This window comes from Mixophyes fleayi, chromosome 2, assembly GCF_038048845.1.
Source record: "Mixophyes fleayi isolate aMixFle1 chromosome 2, aMixFle1.hap1, whole genome shotgun sequence".
NCBI lineage: Eukaryota > Metazoa > Chordata > Amphibia > Anura > Limnodynastidae > Mixophyes > Mixophyes fleayi.
The window spans coordinates 219,479,993-219,495,565 of record NC_134403.1 but is presented as its reverse complement, the minus strand read 5'-3'; the positions used below and the strand labels follow the sequence as shown (position 1 = coordinate 219,495,565).

The following is a 15,573-nucleotide window of genomic DNA, read 5'->3' as shown; positions in this document are numbered from 1 at the left end:
CATTGAGCTTAAGACACAAGTAGTTACTGGAGTGAAAGCTGTAAGAATAGGTTGGAGAGAGCAGGACAGTCTGACAACTGTTCTAATTCTGGTGGGGCAGGCCCGATTTTGGGTGACTGTCCCACTCAATCCGGACTTTGCCTCAGCTGTAGGGATAGTCTGAAGGCATGTCCCTCTACTCTCTTAGAATGTCCGGGAGACTCCAGAATGTGTAGGAGTTCAACTGTTCAAATGATGACAGTGTATTCTGTAATGGACAGTAAACAAATTTGCACAACTGATATTGCCACTTTAACTTAGCACCAACTGGATGATTAAAAATGCCTGATGTGAGAAAGTGTGGTTGCCATGCACGTTGTACCTCTTTGTTACAGTATTTTAGCAAGCAGCAGCAAAGACCAGCCTCTCCTTCCTATTTCCCAACATATTTTAGTGGGCCAAATTATGAAGTACATGCAAAAATGTCTGTAATACCCAAATTAATGTAAAAATTCCACAAAATAAATGTGAAGGTAAACCAAACCTACCTAAAAAAATGTAAAAGCCATAATGTAATATTTATCTTTAAATTAATACTAAACTTCCGGAAACAATATAACAAACACATTGAATACATTGAATACATTGGTATACATTCAAGTTAAACTTATTAACCCAATTTTTGTAAGCTATCCCCAAATTATTGTAATGCATATATATCTCTTGCTGTGCCATAAGTCTGCCTCAAACAGCATGCACAAGTTGGATGTCACCAGTAGGAAGCTCTTTGCTATCTAATTACTAGCATTACAAGGTTGGACAAGATGAAGGTATGATGAGTGCCAGAGGTGAAACTAGCGACTTGTGGGCCCCCGGTGCAGGGAAGCGGGGAGGAGGAAACCGGGTCCCACAGCTCACTAGTTCCCCATGCACTGGGCTCCATTATCTCCATGGGCCCTGGTGCACCACATCGGCTGCACCAATGGTAGGTCCGCCACTGATGAGGGCAATAATCTAGACTAAGACTAAAATGTATGAAATTACTTATCTTCTCTTTGCCATGTCATGGACCAATTTGCCATTTTGACTATGTAACCAGGCTGGCTTATATTAAACAGCCAAGCGCTGAGGTTGCTATGGAAACGCAAGGTGAAGCAGAGGTCAGCAAGAGTACCAGAGAGTCTGTAAGGAGAAGAGAGAGAGGCATGAAGGAGAAAGCTGACAGGAAGAGGTGCTGGCAGCGTGAGGAGTGTCACAGCAACAAGAGAAGGAGTGACGTGAGTGTAGAAAGCAGAGTCTGTCGAAACGACCAAGAGTATAGAGAGATGGATACCCAAGTTATGCAAAGATAAGCTGGGTGTAGATTTGCACAGAGGTCTTGTAGTTGTATCACTGCAGAAAATCCACTATCAAGTTGCCTAAGCAGCCTGAAGGAGATTACAGAGCACAGCAAGCCTATGTGCGGATAGGGGGACTCCCGCTATTAGTGAATTGCATGTGATCAGAGAGGGACAGCTAGCAAGATCAGGCTTGCAGTTAGTCCACAATCCAACAGTGACTAAGACCCTCATCTTCAAAGGAGAGAGATAAGTAAAAAGAAGCACACCAAACTCTGTGACACTATTAATGCTGCACATATATCAGAGACTGTGTTACCTGTCAGAGATATAATGAAAGTTACCAATGTTTCAAGTGCACCAACGTTAATTAGTTAACCTCACAAACTATTTAATATTGGAAGGATTGTAATTATTGTTGATTTATATTTTCACACTGTGTGTGGGTGCATTGTGGGAGAGTTTGGGGCGCCAGTGAATGTATGTGTGGTGGACATCTTATCGTTTAGTTATTACTGAACTGTTGCCTTTGATTAAAATATTACCCGCTGTCCTATTTATCCCATTCATATTTTCCCCTTATTAAATCCGCCTTTCCCATTTATTTTCCCCAAAATAAACACCCAGTTGATTGTTTGCAACTACAGTGTGCGGTACATTATTATTTAGAGGGATAGTGTGGTCGTGTACAAGGGGCTTCCTGAGTCAACCCCTGGTGGATTCAGTTACAGTCTGCATCCCACCATACTGTGTAGAAGACTTGGGTGGAGGCACTGAAGAGAGAGAGAGAACATTTCACCACGCCTTTCGTGTGTGATAGGGAAAGGGGTGCTACATCTAAATATTTCTGTAGCAGGTTACTATGCTGCTCTGTGTTAATAACTCCTCATAGCTTGGTGTCATCAGCAAATAGATAGTACCTATAGGCGCTTGAAAAGGTAAAAAAAATAAACATTAAAGTTAAAGATATAGCAAAATACAAACCCTGTGGTACACTAATTATAATTTCAGCACAGCCTGAATTTGTTCAATTTATAACTACCCTTTGTCTTATATCTTTCAATCTGCTCTCTATCCCTGAACATACTTTTTCCCTAGACCAAGTACTAATCCTATGTGCCAGAACAAAGGGATTTTATGGAATAGAATTGAACACTTTCACAATATGCCAATATATCTTATGAATTGCATCACCAATATCCAGTTTGAAACTTTCTTACAAAAATAATATCTATTAGGCATGACGGATCATTCTTGAAATACCCCTGCGTTATCAATTTTTTTTCTACAATATTATCTTTTATTTAAATATAGATTTATAATACCTATTTTAGAATGGCATCCCTCAGAAAGTTTCCAATTGGTTTCTTTTTTTAATATTGGTGCCACGCTTGCTTTCTGCTATTGTGGCACTGACCCACTTATACAGGTGTCCATAACTATTTGTAGTAAACACAAACACTTTAACAGTGATAGGTACATCTGGTATGCATTGTTTAAGTGTTGCAGCTGTTTGTTCAGAACATAATGTGTTTTTTTTATGCATTTTTGAAAACTAGTCTAATTGTTTGCTCAACCTTAAAGTCTTTCCAGGAAGCCACATAAAAGGAAGCAGTGACAATTGTTGCTACTTGCTGGTTTTACTGTGGGAGCATTTACGGCTGGAATTGCCAAACAGTTGTCGACTGTTTTTTCAGTACACAAATGTGTTGGCAGCCACATATCTTATGTTACCCAGAAAAATAGCTCATGCAATGTAAATATTTTACATAATATCACATGTGATGTTAAAGTACTTCTGGTTGACAGATCTTTAAGATATCAATAATACTTATCTGCTGTGAGCACACATTCACTATATGTCTCCAGGGTGAATAAATGGCACAGCACGCTGCCAGAGTGAGCATGTCCAGTATGTAAGGGGCATGGCTATCATTTTAGACAGGGCTTGGCTGCCTTCCAACCCCTTTCAATACTTCTATACCCTCCAAATTCCCAGACAGTGCTGCATGCACTTCTGCATACTTGCCAAAATTTGTGATCTCCCTTCCAAGAGTTGCTAGAAGCTCCTGTTGGCGAAAGTAGGGGCACGGGCTCACAAATTGCACCACTGCAACCCACCCCTCACGGCTCAATTCCATGATTTGTTGTGAAACACCACATTTTGAGGTGATATATTTACTTTTGCCCTCATACACAACATTAATTAGGCAAATTGTACAACAACAAATATGCCAATACTGTAATTAGGTGCACTAAACCCATACTTGCCTACTCTTCAGGAATGTCCCGAATTTCAGGGAGTCCTTCTGGACTCCCAGAACAGCAGACACCCTTCCGGGTCTCATGGAGGCAGGGCTTAATGATGGAGATGTGATGGTGTCAGCGCTCCCCCTCCCACACTTGCCACCTTGCATCCCCATCCAGGAGAAATTATAAGTTGGCAAATATGACTAAACCATCGCTCTTAGAAACTTACCTGTTCCACGTTCCTGCTCCACAGTCATGTGTTGCTGATTGTTCTGCCTCTGTGTAGAGGTCAGCACTTCTTGGTTCGGACGGTCACATGATCAGGTCTGGGAGGCAGCATATACAATCTGCAGACTATATAAGGCTCACTTTGACACTGCAGCTGTGTCAGAACAACAGGTATACTCCCTGACGTCTGGCTCTCCCTGCGTTCCTTCCTGGTGAATTCTGATGATTCCCTGTGTATGACCTTCTGGCTTGTTGACTGCTGCTTCTGGATATGCTTCTCTGTCTGTGCTCCAGTGTATCCGACCCACCTATCCACATTGACCACTGTGCTGTAGGTGCTCCAGTGTATCTGATCTAGCGACTCTCCTGTGTGCGGTGTTTCTTCAGTATATCCGTCTGTGGAACCCGGTGTTCCACTGATTACATCTTAGGATTCTTCTGTGGATGCTGTACCACTTCAGCTAACTAAATACTACTTTTACTTGTTGTATTAGACTACCACTACAGAAAAATTCATCCCGCCTTGGTGAAGACCGGAGGTTTCGTTAGACTCTGCACCTTGGAAAGGCCAGTTCTAACACTGACTGATAGAAATCTCCTGAGAGGCGTAACAATAGCAAACAATCAATATCTCTTTCAAATAGACTCCTCTTTCCATGCACTAGACAAAAATGTTAAATCCTGATTTATTGCTGTGGTTCAGTGCAAATTTTGCACCAAAGACAATATAAATATTAATGAGCTCTGCAGGCTTGCAGTTTTGCATTCTGCTGCAACTAGTATTAACTTCTGGCATCTCTGCCGGAACCTGATGTATGTATATGCAGTATGTTAGCCACTATTAACTATGTTAAACTGATAATCAATGATGTAAATGTTATGTTTACATGTGGTTTGTTTTGTAAATGAGCTTCACTATATTTTAAGGTTAGTCTATTGGGGATGCAGTTGCTGGGGAAGGATGCAGTTGTGATTTTCTATCCAAGCGATTTTCTTTTAAGTGATGGAAAATCACAGTTAAACAACACAGTTCAACAACATCTGAGGACACCCAACAACAATTTTCAGAACCTGTATTCATCAATTCAATACCCTGGACAATGTAACTTTATAATGATTGTATTTTTCTCTATTTCCTTTGTTTATTTGTCTTAATCATTTGCCACATTCTCAAATTCTTATCAAAGGTCACAATGAATACCAGTTTTTTGTTGCACTTCTATTGCATTATACTTAGCATTGTAACAGACCTTTCCCATCCTGCACCACACCATTTTAGCTATATTATCTCATTACTCCACTCTAATTAAAGCTCATGAACAGCTGGTGATATACCACCAAATCCAGGTTCCCCCTCATATCTCATGTATACTTTATTCTGATTCTGCACTTTATGCAGACCTATAAAACAAACCTAAAACAAATCACCTGCTTATCACTTTCAGAATCCTTTAAATGTGCCCTATGCACACTCTGGGGTCTGTTTATTAAAGGGAAATAATCACTAAACAGGAAATGGAAGCCCAAGTCTGGGCTTTCGGTTCCAGTTTACATGTCCAAGCCAACATGCAGGGTCAAGCATGCACAGAGGGTCCAAGGACTGTCTTGGCAACCTGTAACACTTCTCTTAACACTGACAGCCAGTATAACAGGGGAGCTAAGCATCGCTCAATACATACGCAGGAACACAAAATCTTGTGGTCTTAATAAATGGACCCTTCTGTCTGTAACAAAATGATCTCCATCCATGACTCTCTCTCTTAAATAACCTCAACCTTCTGGCAATAACAGAAACGTGGCTCACACAATCAGACGCTGCCTCACCTGTAGCCCTTTCACAAGCAGATCTCCACTTCAACCATAACTACATGCCTAGATGTTAATAAGAAGGTGGAGTTGGCTTTTCCCCAGGCTGCACAGTCACAGTTCAACCAAATACTCCATTGCTCCAGTTCCTATCTTTTGAAGCACGTATTGTCCCCCTTCTTTCTGTTTGTTGCTGTCATTTCTTTCTTCCCTGGATCACCATAACTAATCCTTATGCATTTCTCTACCTGGCTACTTAATTTCTTATCCTCTGACATCACTACCATCATCTTGAGTGGTTTGAAAATCCATATTGAATATCCACAGTCACCACATGACTCAAAATTACTTTCTCTAAACCCTCTCTGACCTCTCTCAGTGGGCTGACTCTTCTATTAATTGTCATGGCCACTGCCTGGATCTTGTTTTCTCCAAACTATTCAGGTTTTCCTTTCTTTCTTTCAAACCATCATATGATCTCCTGCAAGCTCTTCTTCACCACATAAACCTCTTTTCATTTTAACTCCACCAAGCCTCTTTAAACCTACATATAACTCAGTTCTATTAATGTTCAATAATTTTTCACTTCTCTGCAACAATTTCTCTCCCAGATTTCTATATTCTCCTCTCCTGACCTTCAAGCTGTATTCTATCTTAATGACACTCTAGCAATATCCCTTAATCAAGTTACTCCAGCTACTTTCTTCTCTGTTTTGATCCATGACACACTAACGATACATGGTCAACGATACTACTTCAAAATTGCCCCACAAGGCATAATGTCACCAGGGCCGGATTAACCATAGGGCTAACTGGACTACAGCCCAGGGACCTATGGCATCCAGGGGGCTCTTGAAAGTGCTCAGCAGCAGTATTGATCGGTCAAGGGCGGGGGCGCCCCAGCCCGATCAGTGCTGCTGAGCACTTTCCCTGCGGTCCTTCCCCGGTGAGCTGTAGTCTCCTTACTGAGATCTCGTGAGTCTCACTCTCATGAGATCTCCTCAGTAAAGAGCGTACAGCGCGCTGGAGAAGGAGGTAAGTGCTGGGGGGGGGGGGGGGTCGGGCAGCTCAGATCACGGGGGGGGCACTCACGGGGGAATGGAGGCCCCCTTAGCCCAGGGGCCTCCGTTCCCTTAATCCGGCACTGAATGTCACTGGTGAGTGTCTGGTAAATCTCATTCTCAATTACTGGACTTTTTTGGGTCTACATCCACTTTGTTGAAATCCCTACCTCGTACAACAAGACCTACACTCCAAGCCATCAAGCTTTCCCTGAAAACTTACCAAATTTATCTTCTTAAACTACCTAAGCTATGCTACCTGATTACCACCCTCTACACAGTTCATTCAAAACTTAATATATTTCATATTTTTGCGCAAACAACATTCTGACCTCCAAAATAACATTGCTGTGTGACTGGATCATACAGCACCACTCAGCACTGTTTCCCATTGTAATATGGTTGGTCAATATGCAATATGTGGCATTTAACCTCATGTATCAAACACCTTTTGTCCTATACATTGTAAGCTTGTGAGCAGGACCATCTTACTTCTAGTTGATACTCTTTCTTCCCAACTATAAAGCACTGTGAAGTATGCTGGCTCTCTCTATATAAATAGTAATAATAATAATGGCAAATGACCACCTCTGCATCAATGGATATGATTTTGGGTCTGCATACCAGAAATGTGTCTGCTTCTGAGATGTCTGGATTGTGCCAATTGTTTCTGTGCAACTTTTAAATCTATCTTTCTTACACAGGGAAATGAATAAAGAACCAGAGGGTGAAATGAGCTCAGCTTTTCTTACCTCTGTGAGACTGACTCTAACATCCCGCTGACTTCATGGTCTGTGAAGCTCCAGTCACACAACTCACGGGATCCCTCGTCATGAGCTAGAGGGAGAGAGAGAAAGAGAGGGGAGGTGAATGAGAGAAGACAGCACAGAGGCATCCACAGATGCAGGAACTGATCAGGCAGAGAACAGAATAGAACAAGACGGAGAGCAGGTGGAGGGTAATCTAATAATGGCAGAAAGACGAGAGGTGAAAGGCATCATTAATGTAAATAAGACTATTGAAATGACCAGTACATACATATACTATTTTGTGGTTATCAAAAATGCATTTGAGTGAAATTTCTTTAGCACCTTTAGTGGCTTGTAAGTAAGCTTCACATAATATCAGCAGTGTTATGCCATAGCAATGATGTTTATTGCACGTTGCAACTGATATGTTTTAGAGGGAACACGCAATAGTATTCTGGCAGGGAAGGTGCTAAATCTGCATTGCAGTTTCACTGCCTATGTACCCCTATTGATTATTACCAAACAGTTTAAATTGCCTTCATCAATTAGAAAGGCGTGTTCATGTATTTTGAAGGTGTGATAACACAAAAATTAAATCATCAACACAAATAATAGATTTGCAGTAATAGAGGCCGTTCTTGGCAGATGAAATAGACATTGACACAATTCCATGTAGGAAGATGCATCCTTCAAACAGAGTTTAGAACACTGCATAGGCCTCAGAGAACTATTCCACTGTCACCATGGGAACACTAAATGCACATGAGGAAAGCCATCTTTAACATAACCAATTACATCAACTAATAAGTGAGATTTGACAGGTCTCTCTTGTCTGTCATTGAGAATGGTACAAAAGAGAAGACATTGAATAATACAAATTCTACTTCTGCAGTAACCCCCTAAAAATAAGTGAATAACATTTTCTGTATAATTTACAGAATATTGAATATACACATAATGCATATCATTATTTAATACAATGACATAACTTGATTTTAAATTTCAGTTGATCAAATTCTCTGAAAAAGCTGCTTTTTCTGTCTGGGTTTTAGAAATAAAAGAATGTTCCATATGAGTAACATCATGATCTTGTTTCCCCATGCCTGTGCTGGATATTCAGCACATTAAAAGGCAGGGGACTGCAGGCCAGGGGAAGCAGAGACACAATGTCACCAGGGAGGGTACAGAGCATTATTAATGGCCAAATCCAGCCAGAACAAACTAGAATTTTCAGATACAGCATTTTGCTAACTTGAAGGCAGAACAACAGGACACATGTTTTTTTGTGAGCTGGAAGGAAAACTTTAAGAGCCTCCTCTTTTTAATTAGTAAAAAGTAAATGTCTTTTTAATTTTTAATTAGAAAGTAAGCTTATTTAGTGACCATTTTATCTTCTCCCACACATTTTTATGAATGTCTAAAATATGTGAATGCCAAATGTAAAACACATAAATGACAATATACCCTTATAAAGTATGAGCTGAGAAGAGCACACGTCACGTTACCATCCAACACTGTTAGATTATATCTTGCTAAAGTGTTGACTCTTATTTAAATACCACAATTAGCAGAAAAATCAGTATTCCTGATCATTTCAATTTAATCAACATATTTTGGAGCCACAGAAGGCATAGGTCATATTGTAAATGTTATTCTAATGGTGTGCAGTTTAGAGACTATACATTATATAGAATCCCTGCACAGTCTGATTCTGTCTCTATCATAGTGTACAAAACCCTGATACAGCTGAATCTTTTCCTCAAAACCGACAGTAAAGCGGTCTCTTGACAATACAATTAAGTACTATTTGTGTCTATTCTGATGATTTACAATTTTAGATAAAACTGTCTCTGCCTGTTCCTAACAATCTGCAGTAAATGGAAACCCTGCACCTCTGAACCTGTCCTGATAAGCTGAATCTCACCCACTCTCAGCTGTGGCAGGAAAGCTGGGCTGTATCTAGTGAAATCCTGCAATGCAGTACTGCTAGTTAATGAAACGCTCGTATGAGCCTATTAGCATTCAGCCAGAGGAGTGTCTACTCCCTGAGACGCAATGTTCCTAGGGTAAATATCACACTTAGAGAAGCCCCATCTCAACACTCAGACCCACTCCAACAGCCATACCTTTAACTCCCACAATACTGGCACTATACTATGATCTGCAATAAAAGGAGGACTTACAGGTGGTGGTTATCTATCTGAACAGAAATGGACAATACAAAAAAGAAATGGAAATATGTGCAAAGAGCCACGCCTGTAAATATGAAATAAATGATCATTTATTGCTGATGGGTTCTATTTAAAATGCACTGGATGATAATAATTATTCTGGATAGGATCTATTGAAAGAGTACACTGATGACACTTCTAAACTAAAGCAGTTCTAAGAATGATTTGATTTTTTTGCACATATGTAGAGAAATCCACAGATATCGATAGAGCGTATCATCAAAGGGAAGGGGTATCCATAAGTTAAGAGCAAATAGCAGATATATAGACACTTAAATATATGAAACTACATGTACAATACAGCAGGTTACATTGATTAGAACGTGATTCAATATAGGCTAATAAACATATGTTAACAAAGCTTTAACTTAAGAATGCTCAGTGAAGAGTTAATGCTAGCAATTAGTTCAGCAACAAGAAAAAATACATAGAGATGACAAGTTTTCCTATAATGATCTGCCCCATTAATATTCTTGGGCAGATAATTGCTTTATGTTAGCAACATGTCTTATGTCTTGGACCTGTGATGTTGGGGTATTCACAGTTCCTCGGGCTGGCGGAATCTCTTCTGATGAATAATGTGTGGAAACAACAAAGCTGCACAACTCTCTATCACAAGGCTTTGAGCTTGAGAGAGATTTTTTTTTAAAGGCCAGAACCAGAGAAAAGGGAATAAGAAAAGAGGAAGACTGAAAGAGAGAAGATGGAAATGAAAAGATATAAGGAGAAGAGAAGTAAAGAAAGCAAGAAACAAAGTAATGCAGAAGAAAACATTATGGCGAGAAGGCTAGATTAAAAATTATGCATGAAATGCGTGTGTAAGCAAACCATATTCACATGTAAATGAGATTCTTCATTTTAACTGCTTTTGACAGTTTTCTCTCATGAAAGGATAGATTGCAATTACTCATAGCCACATTTATATTTTATAAACTGTCTTAAGGTCCCACATCCAACAGCGTTATTTAAATCCAGCTCACATGCGTTATTAAAGCTTGTAAAATGCATGAATACATGTGTGACACTGAAAGCCATTTTTCTAGTATTGTCAGATTAATTGGAGCATTTACTTGTGCTGCATTGTGGTAATGCTAGGTGTAACGCATGTAAATGCATCATACACCCTACAGTAATCTCTAAAATGCTAGTAAAAACGCAAGAAAAAGGTCAGTGGGTATAAGGCCTATAAAAGACATTACAGACATAAAATGTCAAGAAAAGCGGGGTGGGAAATGGGGAGTGAATCAGAAAATAAATACTGAAAAGTAAACTTAATTCTCTGAAAGTTTCATTGCCTGTTCTCTAATTTTAACTTCTTAGGTTATGCCATTATTAGATGTCAGACCAGATTTCAGATAATATGTCCTTGCATAGACCACAGAGTTTTCACGGTACCGACAGTGATCAAAGTAATGATCTCTAAGCTACATCTGCAGGACAGTCAACAAGCAATTCTTGCCTGAGAGATGTAATTAGAGCGGAGAACATCAAGAGGCATTTATAAACCTGCTGGGCCACAGGACGAACTGGTGACTTTAGATGAGGCACCATCACTTGCACCTGTCAAATTAAATGGACACTGACTATGAAGGAGCCAATATTTTTCAACTTCTTAAAATCCCTCAAAAAGGAACTGAATATAGACTTTCTGTTGTTAGTATACAGTTTTCCACTGTAATTGATTCCTCACTGAATAAAAAAAGAATTGGACAAACACTTTTCTAATACTTACTTAATGATCAATTAACTTTTAGTTAGTTATAGTTAACGTCACTTGACTAGTGTTTGCTTTTGCAGTGAATTCTATTAAAGAAAAAATGAATACATCGATTAAGAGCACTTAAGAACTTCCCTTGCTGTACTGTTTATGTAGCACTATGGAGTCTTTACCACCTCAGGCCAGTTGTCAATCAGTCGTAACCTGTTAACATCCAGATGTTATTATAATGCATTAGAATATTATTATCTATATTATCTTGTAATTTTATTTGTATCATGTTTACAGCAACAGGTTTTTAAAATGCCCCTGTGTTGTATTTAAATTAGGTGACTCCTTCTCTCTGGAGTGCTTGTTAGATAATGAATTTTCATATACCAGGTACAGGTATCATCATCATCAACATTTATTTATATAGCACCAGCCACCCCCGTAGTGCTTTAGAATTGGGAACAAACATTAATAAAATAATACTGGGTAATACAGACAGAGGTAAGAGGGCCCTGCTTGTAAGCTTACAATCTATGGGACAATAGGAGTTTGAAACACAAGGGCACATGCTACATCATATTGCACATTGGTCCAGCTAGAATGCAAAGGTAAAAGTATTCAGTGGGCTGTGTGATCAGCCACTCAGCAATGTTGGTCAGAGGATTGTTGCCTTGTGTTAGTTGTGTAGAGGGTGATAAATAGGGTAACCTAGGGAGATTAAGATGCTGGTATTGTCCACCAGTATTGCTGGGGTGACAGTGTGTGGGACAGAAAATAATTTATTGGGAGGTTAGGGTACATAAGGCTAGTTAACATAGTATAAATTATATTATTGTTTCTAACTGTTAAAATCTGGTTCACTTTAAAAGTACATCTGTCTTTGACTTATAAATAAGTAATTTCTCAATTCTTCCATCTACTGCACGAAAATATTACTAAAGATGATTCAATGTAGTCTGATCTTTCCTATATGCCACTTTCTGCTGTTACCGGAAGGACCAGGGACCTAAGGACCCAACAAGAACAGTACTTTAAATTATCCATAAAAACTGTAATTTTAAACTGTTTAATGAAAGTATATCTGTCTCTACCTTATTAAAGCATCTCTATTCTTCTACACTGTATGGTTGTTCTCTATCTATCTCTATATGGGACCAATATATTACAATTGAGGAATACTGGTGTCACAAATCAACTTATTTGTTAAGTTACCAGAATCGGTGTTGATGAGAGCTCCTTCTATAGCAACTGCCTTTCCCATAGAATTTGATATGTTTGGCCGTAATAGGTTTCCCCAGGACTTATTCTCGAGTTGTGGTAACTTAACTGAAAAAGGTTTGCACAACACAATACAAACAAAGATAACAGACTGAGAGTACCACTCTGGGTACCACGATAGCTGGGATAGATGGTCCTAATGTAGCAAGTATGAATGATGGAACAGGAAGGATGCGGTACCCAAATTCAACCAGTACAGATTACTGAGTAGTATAGTGATCCACAAAGAAATTTGCAAATTGTAATTCCAGTGTTTGGCCAGTACAGTTGTGACAGTGTGAAGCAGCACTAGAACTGATAAATCTTGACAAAGCAGGAGCAGTACGAAAAACATATCAGTAAAGTTCAAGCAAAACATATCAGTAAAGTTCAAGCAAAGCTGAAGTGGAAATCTATACACAAGGTGTGCAGAGTAATGTAGCACAGAATCCAGAGAAAGGAACAAAGGGCGGAGGAGAGATAAATGTGCATTAGGCAAAAGCTGATCCAGACAGCAAACAGCGTAATCAGGGTCACAGGCTGCGATTCAGTCAAGGCAGCAATTAGGATAGTCAGTGTCATAAGCAAGAGTCAGATACCAGAAAGCAGAAAGGATTCAGAACAGCACTGAACAAGAGCATGGAAATGCTAACATATAATGCTATAACTGGCAACTACTCACTGACAAATGTATCAATTTAAGTTAGCAAGAACCAATAGGATCAGCCACTGGTCAGCCTCCAGATGATATCTCAGATCATGTGATCATACATGCAGGTAAATAAATTAATGGTCGCAAGCAGGGCCGGTGCTAGGGTCCATGGCGCCCTAGGCATTTTGAAAAAAATCGCCCGCCCCCCGCAAAAATCAGCATCGCCCCCCCCCCCCGCAAAAATCAGCGCCCTCCTCCCCCCTCACCCCGTCTTTCCTTACCTTGTCACACCACCGCCGCCTCTCTGCTCCGTCTCCTCCCCTCCACTCACTGACACTAGTGAGTGGAAGGGAGGAGACGGAGCAGAGAGGCGGCGGTGGTGAGCAATAGCCTCTCCCCCCCTCCCCCGTGCATCTGAATGCTGTGCGGCGGCCGTGACAGGTATGGTCAGCGGTCGCCGCACAGTTTTAAAGTAATTTACATTCTTGTGGCGCCCTCCAGAGCCCGGCGCCCTAGGCAAGTGCCTAACCTTGCCTAATGGGAGCACCGGGCCTGGTCGCAAGCAGCACCAGAAAGTAATTAACTGCTAATTGCTCTGCTGTCCCTAACACTACACATCCATTTGAAAAGAACCCCTTAACCTGGGCTTCAGGAAACAACTGATGAAAAGACCTCTTAAAGGCATCCCCATGATGGTCTTTGGAAACAGGGGCAAACGTAGGATTTTTAGAGAGTGGTTTTCACGCCACGCGGCCAGTGGGCATGACCAGCATGCATAGGGGTGTGGCTATAATTTTAGACAGTGCTTTGCTGCTCTCCAACTCTTCCTATCCCCATCACATACACGGGCAATACTGGATGCACTACTGTTTGATGCACGCAGCTCTCTCTTTTCGAGCAGGACCATGTGAAGCGGGACATACCTCCCAACTGTCAGCCATAACCCCACTATTAAATTAAATATCCCTAACCTTCACCCCACCAATAAATTAAAAGCTCTCACTCTCAACCTACTATGAAAGTAGGTTGAGTGTATTATTTCACACCCCATCCACATCACATAAAATACCGTCCCCCTACACTTACATTATAATCCCTTTTCCCCCTTCCGCCACACTTATATTAAAAGTCCCTCCAAGTCTATGTTTACAAAGCAACTATTGTACTTATACATTAAAAGCACATGAGAATACTTTCGACCAATTTGTTATCAGTAATTTGTTACAAACGACTGAAGTCCTAATCAGTCTGCTGATTCCTGTGTACACACTATACATGATTTACCTTCTGATCTGTGCTCCTTATCAGGTCCAGGAGCAGTTTGGTCGGTCATTCCTGTCACACTGATTATAACAGACAAATTAAACTTTGACTGTTCCACAATGTCATTATAAATTTCATTAGCTTCTGTGACTCTGAAACAAAATATTCAGTCTCAGAACGGACAAATGAATCCACCTACAGCACTCTACATTTAACAACACAGACACAGTGACAGTCATGCGGGTGCATATACACTGCAGGATCGGAAGGCGGTAGGAACAAGATTTTTAAACAGAAAGAGCAATCAAATGAAACGACAATCAGTACTTTGGAACGACTGTCGTTCATTGTGCAAGTATACACACTAATGCAATAAAAAGGCAAAACGGTTGTTTATTGGGTGTTTTGCCCGATAATTGGCTTAAAAACCTGTAATGTGTACCTAGCCTAGAAGGATTTTGTCAACCACATACTAAGTGTCTCCGTGACCTACTACTGAAGCAGGTTTAACTGGCTGTTCCTAATAAACTTTATCGAAACATGGACTGGTTTCAAAAATGATGCATGAATAATATGAGGTATTCAGTGCTCTAGGAAAATCAACCTGAAAAGAATCCGGATTCAGTTTCTTAATAATTTTGAATCAACCAATGTACCTGGGAACAAATTTAAAAGAAGGCTGTTGAAGCTTTATAAATCTTGTAGAAAGCCATACCATATTACCTTCTTTGACTTTTCATTGACTTCAGAAACTATCCTTAAATAGCTTAGAACGAGAGGCAGCTTGCTTCAGTGAACAGTGTGCCTTCTTCAAGATTCTCTTGAGAACCATCTTCCCAATCTTAGGAGGATTTGATGGAGTGATGTTCGAAAAATATGGAGATTGTAGTGTATCATAAGAATGCAGAAAAATGGAGATATCCGGATGATGAAAATGATGAATATGGTGAATTATTGTATGCAAATTCAGATATTCTACCTAACTATAATGCAGTTTGGAGATGTAGCATCTTAAACATTGTTCAAGAGATTTATTCACTCTGTTTGTCCAT

The 15,573-nt window shown here is 40.1% G+C and overlaps 1 protein-coding gene and 1 long non-coding RNA gene across 6 annotated transcripts in view; one reads left to right on the top strand and one right to left on the bottom strand.

Moving 5' to 3' along the window:
* Nucleotides 1–15,573, bottom strand: part of DLGAP3 (DLG associated protein 3) — a 406,147-nt gene that overhangs the window by 277,378 nt on the left and 113,196 nt on the right. For all 5 annotated transcript variants that reach the window (XM_075195497.1, XM_075195495.1, XM_075195498.1 and 2 more), the window contains one exon: nucleotides 7,414–7,498. The gene's annotated coding sequence lies outside the window, so the exon portion shown is untranslated. The remainder of the gene's footprint in view (nucleotides 1–7,413; nucleotides 7,499–15,573) is intronic.
* Nucleotides 1,190–12,434, top strand: LOC142138659 (uncharacterized). Its single transcript, XR_012688080.1, has 3 exons — nucleotides 1,190–1,251; nucleotides 7,366–7,648; nucleotides 10,962–12,434. It is a non-coding gene; the product is annotated as an uncharacterized LOC142138659 (long non-coding RNA).